Source organism: Staurois parvus, unplaced genomic scaffold (genome assembly GCF_062004578.1).
Source record: "Staurois parvus isolate SC_StPar_1 unplaced genomic scaffold, SC_StPar_1.0 ptg002262l, whole genome shotgun sequence".
Classification (NCBI taxonomy): domain Eukaryota; kingdom Metazoa; phylum Chordata; class Amphibia; order Anura; family Ranidae; genus Staurois; species Staurois parvus.
Window position 1 is genome coordinate 128,282 of NW_028320058.1, and position 17,586 is coordinate 145,867.

The 17,586-nt window shown below is 48.9% G+C and overlaps 1 protein-coding gene across 1 annotated transcript in view; it reads right to left on the reverse strand.

Moving 5' to 3' along the window:
- Window positions 1–2,485: 2,485 nt before the first annotated feature.
- Window positions 2,486–17,586, reverse strand: part of LOC149431435 (uncharacterized) — a 50,264-nt gene continuing 35,163 nt past the window's right edge. Inside the window, exon 5 of the mRNA XM_089665610.1 lies at window positions 2,486–3,692. The gene's annotated coding sequence lies outside the window, so the exon portion shown is untranslated. The remainder of the gene's footprint in view (window positions 3,693–17,586) is intronic.

The following is a 17,586-nucleotide window of genomic DNA, read 5'->3' on the forward strand; positions in this document are numbered from 1 at the left end:
ATCTTACCTGTTCCTCTATCCAGCGGCGCGGTCTTCCCGGCTTCTGTAGTGTGGGCATGACAGCCGGGTGCCAAGTGCGCGTGCGCACGAAGCGGTGCTTTTTGTGAATGGTAAGGCGGCACCTGGGACACATGACAGATCCCAGAAGCCGCCGGACCAATCACAAAGCGCAAGTGCTTCTCGCTCATGCGCACTGGGCACCCGGCTGTCATGCCGAGCGCCATTACAGAAGCCGGGAAGACAGCGCGCGGCTGGATAGAGGAACAGGTGAGATGAAAGAACAACTCCGCGGAAGTAAGAGCGGGTACCTGTCAAATTCAGGTACCCGCTCCCCACCTCCCCAAACGTCAGCAGTCATCCCCTGTACTATCCACAGTCTCTGGTCATCCCTGTGCTGTCCGCAGTCTCTGGTCATCCCTGTACTGTGTCCGCAGTCTCTGGTCATCCCTGTGCTGTCCGCAGTCTCTGGTCATCCCTGTACTGTTCGCAGTCTCTGGTCATCCCCTGCACTGTGTCCGCAGTCTCTGCTCATCTCCTGCACTGTGTCCGCAGTCTCTGGTCATCTCCTGCACTGTGTCCGCAGTCTCTGGTCATCTCCTGCACTGTGTCCGCAGTCTCTGGTCATCTCCTGCACTGTGTCCGCAGTCTCTGGTCATCTCCTGCACTGTGTCCGCAGTCTCTGGTCATCTCCTGCACTGTGTCCGCAGTCTCTGGTCATCTCCTGCACTGTGTCCGCAGTCTCTGGTCATCTCCTGTACTGTGTCCGCAGTCTCTGGTCATCTCCTGTACTGTGTCCGCAGTCTCTGGTCATCTCCTGTACTGTGTCTGCAGTCCATTAGTTCAGATTTTTTTTTTCCTGTTTTCTGCCTCTAAAACCTAGGTGCGTCTTATGGTCAGGTGCGTCTTATGGAGCGAAAAATACGGTAGATGACGTTCAGAACACATTTTATGCCCAATTCATGCAAAACTCCACATAATCCCAAGGGGTTCACATACTTTTTCTTGCAACTGTATATGAGATAGACTCATTCCATGCAAAGCAAGATAGTTCCAGCCGTGATTTGTCATCATTGTGATGATTATGGCTTACAGCTCATGAAAACCCTAAATCCACAATCTCAGAAAATGAGAATATTGTGAAAAGGTGGAATAATCTCGGCTCAAAGTGTCCCACTCTAATCAGCTCATTCAGCCATAACACCTGCAAAGGGTTCCTGAGCCTTTAAATGGTCTCTCAGTCTGGTTCTGTAGGAATCACAATCATGGGAAAGACTGCTGACCTGACACCATCATTGACACCCTCCATAAGGAGGGAAAGCCTCAAAAGGTAATTGCAGAAGAAGTTGGATGTTCCCAAAGTGCTGTATCAAAGCACATTAAAAGAAAGTTATGTGGAAGGGAAAAGTGTGGAAGAAAAAGGTGCACAAGCAGCAGGGATGACCGCAGGCTGGAAAGGATTGTAGGAAAAGGCCATTCAAAAGTGTTGGGGACTTTCACAAGGAGTGGACTGAGGCTGGAGTCAGTGTATCAAGAGCCACCACACACAGATGGATCCTGGACATGGGCTTCAAATGTCGTATTCCGCTTGTCAAGCCGCTCCTGAACAACAACAAACAACATCAGAAGCGTCTTACCTGGGCTAAAGAAATACAGACCTGGTCTGTGCTCAGTGGTCCAAAGTCATCTTTTCTGATGAGAGCAACGTTTGCATCTCATTTGGAAACCAAGGAACCCAAGTATGGAGGAAGAATGGAGAATCCCAAGGACCCCGAGTATGGAGGAAGAATGGAGAGGCCCAAGGACCCCGAGTGTGGAGGAAGAATGGAGAGGCACAAGGACCCCGAGTGTGGAGGAAGAATGGAGAGGCACAAGGACCCCGAGTGTGGAGGAAGAATGGAGAGGCCCAAGGACCCTGAGTATGGAGGAAGAATGGAGAGGCACAAGGACCCCGAGTATGGAGGAGGAATGGAGAGGCCCAAGGACCCCGAGTATGGAGGAGGAATGGAGAGGCACAAGGACCCCGAGTATGGAGGAAGAATGGAGAGGCACAAGGACCCCGAGTATGGAGGAGGAATGGAGAGGCACAAGGACCCCGAGTATGGAGGAAGAATGGAGAGGCCCAAGGACCCAGAGTATGGAGGAAGAATGGAGAGGCACAAGGACCCCAAGTATGGAGGAAGAATGGAGAGGCACAAGGACCCCGAGTATGGAGGAAGAATGGAGAGGCCCAAGGACCCCGAGTATGGAGGAAGAATGGAGAGGCACACACTGCAAGATGCTTGAAGTCCAGTGTGAAGTTTCCACAGTCTGTGTTGATTTGGGGAGCCATGCCATCTGCTGGTGTTGCATGCTGGCGGTCATGCAACACTGTACCCAAATTAATTTTTTACCATTTTTTTGAGACAGATAAAGCTTTATTTTGGTGGTATTTATCCACCGCTGGGATTTTTATTTTTTTTGCTATGTAAATGAAAATGTCCAAACATTTTGAAAAAAAGTGTTTTATTTAATTTTGCAAATAAATAATATTTCATCATAAATCTTGGCCAAAATTGATTCCATTATCTTTATAGTAAAAAAAAATCCAAATTAGTTTATAACCAAACATAATTTTTAAACATTTTATTTTTTTATATTATTTTTTTTTTTTACATATTGTCACCCTAGCAGTGCAGTGTCACCATGGTGACCCTGTACTACTTGTGGGGGGTGATGATTTATTTTTTTTACACTGATTGCTTTTACACCCATATAAGATGTAAAAGCAATCATTTCTCCTTCTCTCTGTCTGCATTCTTGCACTCATTGAGAAATAATGTGTGAGCTGTGATTGGTCACAGCTTGTCATATGGTACAAGGCTGTTGTGAATAGTCCTGTACCATGTGATCTCTGTGATCATTCACAGATTTCACACGTAGTAAGCAATGATGTCACAAGTGACATCTTGCTTACTACTCTGCATGTGATCACTGATTGGCCAATCAGTGATCACATGATCGGGACCTCATACAGAGGTCCCGTCTGACAATCGGTGTTTCACTGTGTCCGGAGGACACAGCGGGCACCGGATTGTGGTGCTGCGTGCTCCCGGGGAGCGCGCACAAGCAGGGCGCGGGGAGGCCGTTTATAAACACCCACCCAACCCTGCACTGCCACCGTCTGGCCGTTTATATAGAACGGCCGGTCAGGAAGTGGTTAATGATTGCAACCCAATCCTTGTTAGGCAGCCAAACGTTATACTACAGCAGTGTTTCTCAACTCCAGTCCTCATGGACCCCCAACAGGTCATGTTTTCAGGATTTCCCTCAGATGAAACAGCTGTGGTAATTACTAAGGCAGTGAAACTGATCAAATCACCTGTGCAAAATAATGGAAATCCTGAAAACATGACCTGTTGGGGGTCCATGAGGACTGGAGTTGAGAAACACTGCACTACAGGTACAGAGCTGCTTTAAATGGAGTAGGAGGCACCATTTCTCTCATTGGATGAAAATCTGCTCTGAGTGGCAAGTGGGGATCCAGTCTTTTTAGTTGGTAGGGATCCATTCCGGATGGGTGGCACAGAGCTGTCCTCTACCAGCGGCACATCTTGTGGAATATCGTTGATGGGTATGGATCCATATCTGACCTCTTCCAGTGGAGTATTTTGTGGGACATCATTGCTTTTCACAACTGTTCTTCTGCAGCAAATCTGGAAATAGAAATCACACAGACACTGCTCAGGAAATTGCAGACTATCTGGATCAACTGTGGGTGTAGGATTATTACTTTTTTATGGTTGAACTGGATGGACTTTTTGTCTTTTTTCAGCCAGACTAACTACATAACTATCACCAACATATAGCATTGGGGCTGTTCACTCTCTAATTTACGGTGTCACCCAATAGTCCATTCTCCCATGTAATATTGCTGCCCTGGGTCAGAATTCCCTGCACTCTGCTCGGCCTTTTGTCCTTAGATGTGGGGACTGCATTCATTGTCTTTGGTTTCCCTTTATTTTCTCACCTCATTTTGCCTTTCTGTGATCGGAGAACCAATCATCTTTTATGACTTTGGCCTGTGTCTGGTTTTGACCAACCTCCCCCCAAATTCATGTGATCCTTATCAGTTCCTAATTGGGGCGCAGAAGAATTTCTCATTTGATCATCTCCCTATAAATTTAGACCAGCTTATGGGGGAGGTCACAGATGGGGGCATTGTCCTGTGCGAGTGCATTTTCTGCTGGAGTGCGAAGCAGTTTAATTAAAGCAGGATAACTCAAGCAGCAGAAAGATACAACAAAGAACTGCACTGCACGCTGGATGGACTGCAAGGAAACACCCCGGGAAACATCTCCTACAAGTCTGATTCCCACTCCGTGTGCCATTTTAATATGCCGCCCCTACTCCTCCTTTTCATAATACTTTCCTCTGTCCTCAAAATCTAATTTCTTTACCCCTCTGCTCCACCTCAAAGCTTATACAGTGCAGGAAATGTGTATTTGCTCCCCGGCTGATGTTGAATGTTCGCCCCTCACACAGAAACGATCGGTCTAACAATGGAATGTTCGCCCCTCACACAGAAACGATCGGTCTAACAATGGAATGTTCGGTGTAACACTGAGAGACAGAATACAACAATGAATTCAGCAGAAATGCGTCTAACAAATGATGACTGATCTGCATGTTCATGAGGGAAAGAAGGATTTGATCCCCTATCATTCAGCAGGATTTCTGGCTCCCAGGTGTCTTTCATACAGGTAACAAGCTGAGATTAGAAGCAGTCTCTTAAAGGGAGTGCTGCTAATCTCATTCTGTTACCTGTATAAAAGACACCTGTCCACAGGAGCAATCAAACCATCAGATTCCAAACTCTCCACCATGGCAAAGACCAAAGAGCTGTCCAAGGATGTCAGGGACAAGATTGTAGACCTACACAAGGCTGGACTGGGCTACCAAACTATGGCCAAGCAGCTTGGTGAGAAGGTGACAACAGTTGGTGCAATCATTCGCAAATGGAAGAAACACAAAACGAGTGTCAGTCTCCCTAGGTCTGGTGCACCATGCAAGATCTCACCTCGTGGAGTGTCAATGATCATGAGAACAGTGAGGAATCATCCCAGAACTACACGTGAGGATCTTGTCAATGATCTCCAGGCAGCTGGGACCACAGTCACCAAGAAAACAATTGGTAACACACTACGCCGACAAGGACTGAAATCCTGCAGTGCCCGCAAGGTCCCTCTGCTCAAGAAAGCACATATCCAGGCCCGTCTGAAGTTTGCCACTGAACATCTGAATGATGCAGAGGAGGACTGGTGGGAAGTGTTGTGGTCAGATGAGACCAAAATCCAGCTCTTTGGCATCAACTCAACTCACTATGTTTGACAGTTGAGATGGTGTTCTTGGAGTCATAGGCAGCATTCCTCCTCCTCCAAACATGGTGGTAGAAACATTCTGCTTTGGGGGTGTTTTTCTGCTAAGGGGGCAGGACAACTGCACCGCATCAAAGGGACGATGGACGGGGCAATATACCATCAAATTTTGGGTGAGAACCTTCTTCCCTCAGCCAGGGCATTGAATGGGTGTTCCAGCATGACAATGACCCAAAACACACGGCCAAGGCAACAAAGGAGCGGCTCAAGAAGAAGCACATTAAGGTCCTGGAGTGGCCTAGCCAGTCTCCAGACCTTAATCCGATTGAAAATCTGTGGAGGGAGCTGAAAGTTTGAGTTGCCAAACGTCAGCCACCAAACCTTAATGACTTGGAGAGGATCTGCCAAGAGGAGCGGACCAAAATCCCTCCTGAGATGTGTGCTTACCTGGTGGCCAACTACAGGAAACGTCTGACCTCTGTGATTGCCAACAAGAGATTTGCCACCAAGTACTAAGTCATGTTTTGTGAAGGGGATCAAATATTTATTTCCCTCATGAACACAAATTACTCTGATGGGAATACATTAGACCTTGTTTTCTCCCATCTTTTGCGTTCCCTACAACCTCACAAACACCCCCTTTCCTCTCTGATCACAATCTCATCACTTTCAGTGCCCTCGTCTTCAAACACTTTTGCCTCCAAGCAGCAAACAATTACCTGCAGAAACCTTCACAACTTTAACCCTTCTCTTTTCCACTCTGCAACTTACTATGACAGAATCTTTGCCGTGACCTGACCACTGCTGTCTACAACAGTTTGCTCTCATCCACACTAGACTCACTTGCTCCTTTAACTACACGAAGCATCAGGCCCCGACCGTTACAACCTTGGCATACTGATGACACCAGAAGTCTCAAGCGACATAGTCGTGCAATGGAGCGATCGTGGCGTAAAACCAGATCTCACCAAGCTTTCACCCGATATAAATCTGCTTTCTTAACATACAATTCCTCCCTGCATGCTGCCAAACAAGCCTACTTTGTCACTCTTATTAATACCTTGTCATCCAGTCCTCATCGTCTCTTCTCTACTTTTAACTCTCTACTTTCTCCCCCTCCACCCAGCACCATTGCTTACAAGATTGTAAAATAATTAAAAAAAAAAAGATTGATGCAATTTGTAGGGGAATCTCCACTGCACAGACATCCATCCCACTTAGCATTCCTTATACTAAACCTCCCTCAACATCTTTCCTCTTGACCTTGCTACTACTGAAGAGGTCACTAAGGTTTTCTCAGAAGCCCGTCTCACTACCTGCCCCCTGAATCCTGTCCCCTCAACAAATACGGTCACCCTCTTCTTCTGTCCTATGCTCCCCAACTCACATCTTCAATCTCTCCCTCTCTAACGGTGCCTTCCCCTCCCCTCTAAAACATGCACAGATCACTCACATAGTTAAAAAGCCCTCCCTGGACCCCACCAACCTGAACAACGTAAGACCCATCTCCATGCTCCCGTTTACCTCAAAACTCTTAGAACGCTTAGTCTACAATCGCCTGAGCTCCCACCTCACCGACAACAACCTTCTTGACCCTTTACAGTCTGGCTTTTGCTCACTACGCTCCACTGAAACCACCCTAATAAAACTCACTGATTTACTAACTGCTAAAACCAATGGCCACTACTCCATACTCATTCTAACCAAAGGCCACTACTCCATACTCTTACTACTTGACCTCTCTGCGGCTTTTGATACTGTTGACCATCCCCTCCTCAAAAAAAAACTCCATTCTCTTGGCCTCCGAGACTCTGCTCTCTCCTGGTTCTCCTCCTACCTATCGCAGCGCTCCTTCAGCGTTACCTATAACTCTGTCTCTTCCTCCACTTCCTATTTCTGTAGGGGTCCCTCAAGGTTCTGTCCTTGGACCCCTTCTCTTCTCCATCTACATCTCCTCCCTTGATCACTTGATAAACTCCCATGGCTTTAAGTACCATCTCTATGCTGATGACACACAAATCTATCTTTCTACACCTCACCCCTTCAGTCTCCTCCTCACCTCACCCCTTCAGTCTCCTCTCACATTACTAACCTACTAAGTGATATATCGGCATGTATGTCACTCCACTTCCTCAAACTCAATCTTTCCAAAACTGAGCTCTAAGTATTCCCTCCAGCCCGTGCCCCCTCCCCTGACGTCTCCATCAATAATACAACCATCAGTCCCTCCCCTCATGCCAGGGTACTAGGTGTAATCCTAGACTCCAATCTGTCCTTCCAGCCCCAAATCCAATCACTGTCCAAATCATGTAGACTTCACCTCCGCAACATCTCCAAGATACGCCCGTTCCTAACCTCGGAAACTACTAAGCAACTTATTACCTCCCTGGTTATCTTTCGCCTTGGCTATTGTACCTCCCTCCTCATTGGCCGACCTCATCGCAGGCTATCACCTCTTCAGTCTATCATTAATGCTGCTGCCAGACTCATCCACCTTACTAACCGTTCCATATCTGCCCATCCATCCACTGGCCTCCACTCAGTGTCCTCCATCCCTCTCTGCCAATCCCTCCACTGGCTTCCCATTGCCCAACGAATAAAATTCAAAAACATTAACATATAAAACCATTTATAACTTTGCCCCAAATTACATCACCAATCTTGTCTCTAAATATCGCCCAAACTGTCCTCTCTGCTACTCCCATGACCTCCTGCTCTCTAGCTCCCTCGTCTCCACTTCCCATGCTCGTCTCCAGAGCCTCCTCATCCTCTGGAACTCTCTACTCTAATCTATACGGCTATCTCCTACTCTGGTGATCTCTGAAAAACCTCTCTCTTCAGGGAAGCCTATCCTGCCCTCTGCTAATAATGGATTCTTCTATTCCTTCTACCAGCCCATCCCCCATAGTTATTACCTTTTGTGCCACCAGCCCCTCCCCCTTAGATTGTAAGCTCCCAGGATCAGGCCCTCCTAACCTTCTTGTATTGAACTGTATTGTTGCTGTATTGTCTCCTTTTATATTGTAAAGTGCTGAGCCAACTGTTGGCGCCATAAATCCTGTATAATAATAATTTTCATCAGTTAATTCTGTGAATAACACACATCCTGTCCTAGGGTGACAACGCTCGCTCACTGTACTATATCTGTGTAGAGCCGGGTTGTCACTCTAGGCTGCTCTCCTGAACTGGACTGCATATAAATCTTCATCTCCTGTACATGGAGGGGAATTCATAGTAGAAGCTCGTAAAGAAAGATAAAATTGTGTTTTCAATCTATATCACAGCAAGAAGGACACTATGGGATTGATTTACCAACACTGGAGAGCGGAAAGTCTGCTGAAGCTCGGTGTAGAAACCAGTCAGCTTCCAGGTTTTACTGCCATAGCTTAAAGTGTCCCTAAACCCACTACAGTACAATCAGTCTGTAGATGGCGTAAAGCATGTTTGTTATACTCGCTGTGGGACCTAAGGGGTTTATCCTCTGCATTGTGTAAAAACACTGTTTGATCCTGTCTTCTCTAATCCTCCCCTTCTTCCAGTGCCCCCCCCCCCTTATCTACTGATTAGACATATCATGTGGAGACACTCTGCACATGCTCAGTTTAGTGTGTATTGCTAGAGAGGTTTGCAACATAAATGTAAGATTCGAGTAGCTGAGATGTGATCAGTAGAAATATGTCATTGTATATCTAGCTTAGTTCCATGTTATTAAAGATAACAAGTTAAGTGATCAGTATTCTGTCAGAGACATATGTTCACCAATTAGCATCTGAAAGGAGAGAGCAGCTTCTAGGCTGGAGGTGACACCTGGATGCCAATAATACGTTGTCACCTATGTAGTCACAGTTTGCCACCTTCTAGAAATCTAAAAAGAAGGGCTCCAGCCATTTCGGCTTCGGGAAGCAGCAGGAGACCAGGAGTGGCTCTGATGTGTCTGACAGCTATGACTTATAGCCGCAGATCAAAAGGAATATATTTCATCTCTCATAAAAGCTAAAATATTAGTTGCAGAGAGATGAAAATACTTCCTTCTGATTGGACACACTGTAGGCTACATCTGCATGTAAAACTATTTGTAGCCCCTTTGGAATCCCAGAAAAATGCAGAAAAACAGTTATATGGCACCTGATAGCGACAGCTGAACAGTGATTGGTACTGTCATGATCGGACTGATGTGCTGGTGTTGGAAATTCTATCCCTGACTTGGTGATTCAAGCCGTTCCTGGTCCAATCGACTTTGGGCACTTCTGTACCCAGAACATCCTGTGGGCTGGTACAGGAACACCCCCCAGGATTGATTGGCCAAGGGCTAATGTCCAGCCCACATCCATATTCCCATAAATTGAGGACCTGAGATATGGACGTTGTGATTCGTACGGAGCCGGTTCTATTTGACTGGTGAATCGCGGACTTTCTCTGACGTGCGCCAGTCGCAGGATAACTCTTGGTAAAAAGTTTATTTCTGGTTTTATACCCCTTTATTTTATAGTGAATAGCCAATTGTGTGTCTTTTTGTATTTTCTTTATTATTTGTAACTCTTTATACTTTGTACATATTTTATGCACTGCCCACTTTCGGGATATTACCGTATATACTCGAGTATAAGCCGACCCGAATATAAGCCGAGGTACCTAATTTTACCACAAAAAACTGGGAAAAACTATTGACTCGAGTATAAGCCGAGGGTGGGAAATGAGGCACCTACTAGCAGGAATAGCACCCCATCATTGGTGTCCGTGGGAGGAATAGCGCCCCATCATTGGTGTCAGTGGGAGGAATCGTGCCCCATCATTGGTGTCAGAGCAACGAATCGTGCCCCATCATTGGTGTCAGTGGGAGGAATAGCACCCCATCATTGGTATCAGTGGGAAGAATAGCGCCCCATCATTGGTGTCAGTGGGAGGAATAGCGCCCCATCATTGGTGTCAGTGGGAGGAATAGCGCCCCATCATTGGTGTCAGTGGGAGGAATCGTGCCCCATCATTGGTGTCAGTGGGAGGAATCGTGCCCCATCATTGGTGTCAGTGGGAGGAATAGCACCCCATCATTGGTATCAGTGGGAAGAATAGTGCCCCATCATTGGTGTCAGTGGGAGGAATAGCGCCCCATCATTGGTGTCAGTGGGAGGAATAGGGCCCCATCATTGGTGTCAGTGGAAGGAATAGCGCCCCATCATTGGTGTCAGTGGAAGGAATAGCGCCCCATCATTGGTGTCAGTGGGAGAAATAGCGCCCCATCATTGGTGTCAGTGGGAGGAATAGCGCCCCATCATTGGTGTCAGTGGGAGGAATAGCGCCCCATCATTGGTGTCAGTGGGAGGAATAGCGCCCCATCATTGGTGTCAGTGGGAGGAATAGCGCCCCATCATTGGTGTCAGTGGGAGGAATAGCGCCCCATCATTGGTGTCAGTGGGAGGAATAGTGTCCCAACATTGGTGTCAGTGGGAGGAATAGTGCCCCATCATTGGTGTCAGTGGGAGGAAAAGCGCCCCATCATTGGTGTCAGTGGGAGGAATAGTACCCCATCATTAGTGTCAGTGGGAGGAATAGTGTCCCAACATTGGTGTCAGTGGGAGGAATAGTACTCCGTCAGTGGGGAGAGGAATAGTGCCCCATCGTTGATGTCAGTGGGGGGGAGGAAGAGTGCCCCATCGTTGGTGTCAGTGGGAGGAATAGTGCCCCATCATTGGTGTCAGTGGGAGGAATAATGCACCATCATTAGTATCAGTGACACCAATGATGGGGCACTATTCCTCCCACTGACACCAATGACACTTGCTGACTCCTGTTCTAGTACGGTACTGCTGCAGCCAGCATATGTGGTTGCAGCAGCACCTCTGCACTGCACACTTACCCTCACTCGATTTTCGCGGGTCCGCTCGGCTCCGCCTCCTCGCCCGTGATTGGCCGCCTGTGTGCCTTTCCTGAGCTACAGTTCTGGCGGCCAATCACCGGTGAGGAGGCGGAGCCGAGCGGCAGGAGTGAGGGAGTGGCCGGAGTGACTGAAGGAGCAGCGCTTCCTGGATGGATCGTCGGAGCCAGGTAAGAGACTGCAGCCCTCTGCCCACCCCTGTACTTGGTGTCCCTTCCGTCAGAAGGGGGGGGGACAGCGGCAGCACCGCGCCGCCCCCCTAAAAAGTGCTCCCTGATGTTGACTCGAGTGTAAGCCGAGGGGGCCGTTTTTCAGCACAAAAAATGTGCTGAAAAACTCGGCTTATACTCGAATATATACGGTAAATCATAAAATTAATAAGTGACTTCTGGGTACTTAAGCTCGGGCTCATATCTCCGGAGAGATTGTATTGTATTGCAGTGTCTATGTGCTCGGTCAAGTTCATTGCCTATCTGTATGCAATTGCACTGCGTGTTGGCAGATTGCATGCAGATTATAAAGTAGTAGATCTGCCAGACAGAGATCTGTGTGTGTGTGGTGGCCCAGCAGACCAGTCTGCAGAAAAACTGTTGGGTGGTGGCAAGCTACCGTTTGTTGTGTGTCTGGTGCGGGGGGGTGTGGACAGTGGAAGAGCGATTAACACCGGGGTTCTAGCTTGTAGGATAGCTGGAGGAATCCTAGAAGGGTGTGCCAATTGCTAGACTGCTCCCCAACCCTTAGTGTGCACCAGATTGTATATAAGATTCGTATCTGCCTGTGTGTGGTCAGCCAGCTGGATTGGAGTGGAGTCTCCCTCTAGTCATGAGGTAGTGAGGGCTGTGAAAGCGTATCACAGCCAGTCTTATATGCTCAAAGTACGTCCCCTCGCTCCCTCTTTACCCCGTCTCTGCCGGACGTGCACGCCTCGGTTAGCTAGTCATTGTGGGCGTGTGCGTGCGGTGTGGATCCATGGACAAGATTTCTTTCTTTTTTTCTTATTCTTGGGAGAGAATGTGCTCAGAACAGGGACAATCAGCACTGTCCAGAGGTCAGGGAGTCTGCATCCTCCTAGAGCAGAATGAAAACTCCTACAAGCTGTAAGCAGTGCTCTGCTGGACACTGATAGAAGTCACAAGACTGCTATATACTGCTGATGGGAAAAGGGATTTAGCAGTTTATAATTACTAAAATAATTGCATTTCCATGTTCTGTGTACTGTGGGAGAGCGGATATAGTGAATGCGGGGTCCGGGGAGAGCGGATATAGTGCATGCGGGGTCTGGGGAGAGCGGATATAGTGAATGCGGGGTCCGGGGAGAGCGGATATAGTGAATGCGGGGCCCGGGGAGAGCGGATATAGTGAATGCGGGGTCCGGGGAGAGCGGATATAGTGAATGCGGGGCCCGGGGAGAGCGGATATAGTGAATGCGGGGTCCGGGGAAAGCGGATATAGTGAATGCGGGGTCCGGGGAGAGCGGATATAGTGAATGCGGGGTCCGGGGAGAGCGGATACAGTGAATGCGGGGTCCGGGGAGAGCGGACGTAGTGAATGCGGGGTCCGGGGGGAGCGGACGTAGTGAATGCGGGGTCCGGGGGGAGCGGACGTAGTGAATGCGGGGTCCGGGGGGAGCGGACGTAGTGAATGCGGGGTCCGGGGGGAGCGGACGTAGTGAATGCGGGGTCCGGGGGGAGCGGACGTAGTGAATGCGGGGTCCGGGGGGAGCGGACGTAGTGAATGCGGGGTCCGGGGGGAGCGGACGTAGTGAATGCGGGGTCCGGGGGGAGCGGACGTAGTGAATGCGGGGTCCGGGGGGAGCGGACGTAGTGAATGCGGGGTCCGCGGAGAGCGGATATAGTGAGCGCAGGGTTCTGGGTTTAGTAACACTTTAATTGAACAAACTGAAGTTAGAAGCTGATTGGCTGCCATGCACAGCTGCACCAGATTTTGCGCTCTCCAGTTTCAGTAAATCGATCCCTGTACATCTGGCACTGATCAACTGCTATTATCTTTACTTGCTGGAAATATTCTCAGCCCAAATAAAAAAAAAAAGAAAAAAAGACAAATGCAGCCACCACATCTAATGACCAATGTTCTTTAAAGCCACAATCACCAACCTTTATCTCTACCAGATGTCACTGCACACACCTCATCCACAGACTAGATCTGCATCCACCTGAGGGGTGGGGGGTGGGGGGGTTCTCCCATCCCAAGATGACTGAGGCAAGAGCCCTGAGCTGGTTATAGCACACCTTAACGTGGAACTGCGCTGCACCTGAGCACCTTAACCCCCCCCAGCATTTCTGGCTGTGGCCATCTTGAGTAAGAGCAGATGATTCATGTAGCATAATTAGCTGCAGGAGATGATCTGATGAAGGTGACTCAAGTCATGTTTTTAGATGTAGGTGGGGTAGGCTTCCCTGAATGAGTGAGTTTTCAAAGATCACCTAAATATAGCATTTACTTCCTGGAATTCATCTGCCCTTGAGGGTGTGCTTAACTGAGAAAGCTCCTCCTCCCCTCCTGAAGACCCCTGGGGTGTATATTTTAGCCTTTGGGTTCATTGATGCCAAAATTCCCTCCCAGTCTAAGTCTTGGAGAGCAGCTCTTAGCCTTGGAAAATTAGCTCTCTTAAAGTTGAGTGTTTTTATTTTTCCCCGTACGTGCTCCCCAGTAGTGTATTTTGGTTATGTGCTGCCCTAGGCAACACTAACATCTGCTCCCCCCCCCATCTAAATTGAGAGTGAAATATAGAAAGAGAGAGAGGGCGGGAGAGGCGCGCGAGAGAGGGCGGGGGGGGGGGGGAGAGAGGCGCGCGAGAGAGAGAGAGGGCGGGGGGGGGGGGGGAGAGGTGCGCGAGAGAGGGCGGGGGGGAGAGGCGTGCGAGCGAGAGGGCAGGGGGGAGGGAAAAGTCGTGCGCGAGAGAGAGAGCGGGGGGGGAGAGGCGAGAGAGAGAGGGAGGGGGAGAGAGAGACATAGAAAGATAGAGGGCAAGAGATATAAAGAGAGACAGATGTGCTGTCTCCTGCTGATGTGTCTGCCTCTCTCTGCTCATACTCCTTCCATCCCCTCCATACACACAACATTGACACCCAGCACCTGTCATAGCTGCGGCCAGCCGGCCCCTCTCTCTGCTGCGGATCGCTCACCTCTCACCTGGCTCAGCCCAGGAGCAAACCTTCCCTGACACCAAGCGCTGTGCTGATCTGGAGTGTAGCAGCCAGTGAGTGAGCTCATGCAGTGCCGCCCTCACCTGGTCCCCATCGTTGGTCACCTGCCAGCTGCCTCGTGTGTCCCTTCTTCCGGGGGGCAGCGCCGCCCCCCTGAAAATGCCGCCCTAGGCAAATGCCTTGTTTGCCTCGCATTGGATATGCCTCTGACCATCCCCCATTATGATCACTGTCCCAGCCCTTTCCATCTGTGTGAGGAGCTGAGTCTCCACCTCCTCATTAACACTGGGAGGCCTATAACAAACTCCAATGATTACCTTTGTAGTACCGCCCCCCATGTGCAGTTCCACCCATAATACTTCAGCCTCATCACACTCTCCATCAACTAGATCCTCTTTCACACTCCCTCTGAGATCATTTCTCACATAGAGACAGACACCACCTTTCCTTTCCTATGACATCATTGCCTAGGCATGGAGACCAGGAAGTAACCAAAGAGATGTACAAAAAAGTTTTGGCCGCTTCACACCATAGAAACGCAGTCCAGATGTGTTTCCACATGCGCATTTTTGACATGTTTTGATACATTTGTCACACGTTCCGGTGTGTTTTTTATCCATTTTAGTTCATTTTTTCCTCTCTTTTTCTTCACTTTAAATACGGACATGTGCATTCTGGTGCATTTGATGCCTTTTACCGCATTCCCATACTGTTCTGTGCAGGAAAAATGCAGCCTTTTCTACTTTTTTTTTTCTGCAACCGGAACGCACTGGAACTGCAAGCGCTGACAACCATTGACAACCAGATCACCTACTTTCTGTGCGTTTTGGATATAGAAAAAAAAAAAGCAACTGAAAAGCATGGAGTGTGAACTGGCCCTAAGGACCAGTTCATACTATAGAAACGCAGTGCAGATGCGTTCCGGATGCGTTTACGTACGTGCGTTTTTGGCTCGTTTTTGACACGTTCCGGTGCTTTTCTGGTGCGTTTTTTTATGCATTCCAAATAACTTTTTTACCCTCTATTTTTATTTAACTAGTTGCCGACCGCAGATAGCCGAATGACGGCTTCACTGCGGCCGGCCAGTTCTGGGTGGACGTCATATGACGTCCACCCAGAACGCGCTCTCCTGCGCGCCCCAGGGGGCGCGCACCCGGCGATCTCCGTGATCGCTGTGTCCTACGGACACAGCTGATCACGAGATGTGGTAAAAGGCCGATCATACCGGCCTTTTACCACGTGATCAGCGGTGTCCAATGACACGCTGATCACAGGGAAATGCAATTGCCGGTTCTCGGCTGCACTTTCCTCACGCTATCAGATCGTGAGGAAAGTACTGCCGAGAACCGGCAGCTGTCAGAGCGAGGATCGGCACCGATCATCAGGGCACTGATGATCAGTGCCCTGATGATCGGTGCCCAGCAGTGCCACCCACAAGTTCCGCCCACCTGTGCCCACCAGTGCGCCCACTAGCTCCGCCCACCTGTGCCCAGCAGTGCGCCCACTAGCTCCGCCCACCTGTGCCCAGCAGTGCCACCCACCTGTGCCCAGCAGTGCCACCCACCTGTGCCCACCCACCTGTGCCCACCAGTGCCACCCATCTGTGCCCACCAGTGCCACCCACCTGTGCCCACCAGTGCTGCCCACCAGTGCCACCCACCAGTGCAGCCCAGCAGTGCTGCCAGTCAGTGCCACCAGTCAGTGCCCAGCAGTTGTGCCAGTCAGTGCCGCCAGTCAGTGCCCAGCAGTGATGCCAGTCAGTGCCATCTATCAGTACCCATCATCAGTGTCACCTATCAGTGCCGCCTATCAGTGCCGCCTATCCGTGACACCTCATTAGTGCTGCCTATCAGTGCCGCCTATCCGTGCCACCTCATTAGTACTGCCTATCAGTGCCCTTTAGTGCTGCCTATCAGTGCCGCCTATCAGTGCCCATCAGTGCTGCCTCATCAACGCACATCAGTGAAGGAGAAAAAATACCTGTTTGAAAAATTTTATAATAGAAACAAAGAAACTTTTTTTTTTTCAAATTTTTTGCACATTTTTAATTTATAGCACAAAAAGTAAAGCGCCCAGTGGCGATTAAATACCACCAAAAGAAAGCTCTATTTGTGAGAAAAAATTGATCAAAATTTCATATGGGTACAATGTTGCATGACCGCGCAATTGTCAATCAAAGTGCGGCAGCGCTGAAAGCTGAAAATTGGCCTGGTAAGGAAGGGGGTATAAGTGCCCGGTAGGCAAGGGGTTAATTTAAATACGGACATGTGCATTCCAGTGCATTTTTGATGCGTTTTACTACATTCCAGTACAGTGCTGTGCACAAACAATGCAGCTTTTTCTACTTTTTTTTCTGCAACCGGAACTGCAAGCACTGATGTGAACGATGGCACTGACCACCACATCACCTACTTTCTGTGCATTTTGTATGCAGAAAAAAAGCACACTGAAACGCATGGAGTGTGAACTGGCCCTAAAACAGGTCAATAAGATATACTGTCCTATCTATTTACCAAAGCTAGCAGCATAAGGATTCAAAATAGTCCATGTTGATTGAGGGCTAGTTCACATTGGATGCAGTCCAGTGCATTCTTTTTTTCTGCATTTAAAATGCATGCCCAGTGTTTTCCATGTATTCCAATGGCCCTAGTTCACACCAGTGCGTCGGTTCCAGTGTAGAAAAAAAAAAAAAAAAAAAATAGAACATGCTGCATTTTTTCTGTAGAGAACCGTACTGGAACTTTGCAAACTGCATCAAAACTGCACCAGAACTGCGTGTGGTGTGAGCAAAAACGTATCCGGAGTGCGTTTTTGTGGTGTGAACTGGCCCAGAGAGAGTGAAAGTCCACTTTAAATTAAAGCCCGACTCTGGGGAAAGTAACACCCCCCCCCCCTTGCAATGGGGCTGCACCAGCACTGCAGAGGTTAAATGCTTCCGTCAAGGGAATGGAGGATAGAAAAAAAAAAAAAATGTATTTACTTGCCCGGTCCCATCAGAAGGTGCTTCCCCATGCTCCAGCAGTGCACTGTTGCTTGGTGCCCTCACGTCCAATGTAGGACTATGGTCCCTGCATCGGTCATGATGACATCAGAGGATCTTAAACCACCAGAGTGCAGGAGAGAAGAGGCTGTAGAGACCAATAAACCAGGGCAGGATAGACTGTGGGAGTGGAGGATGGGGCAAATAAAACTG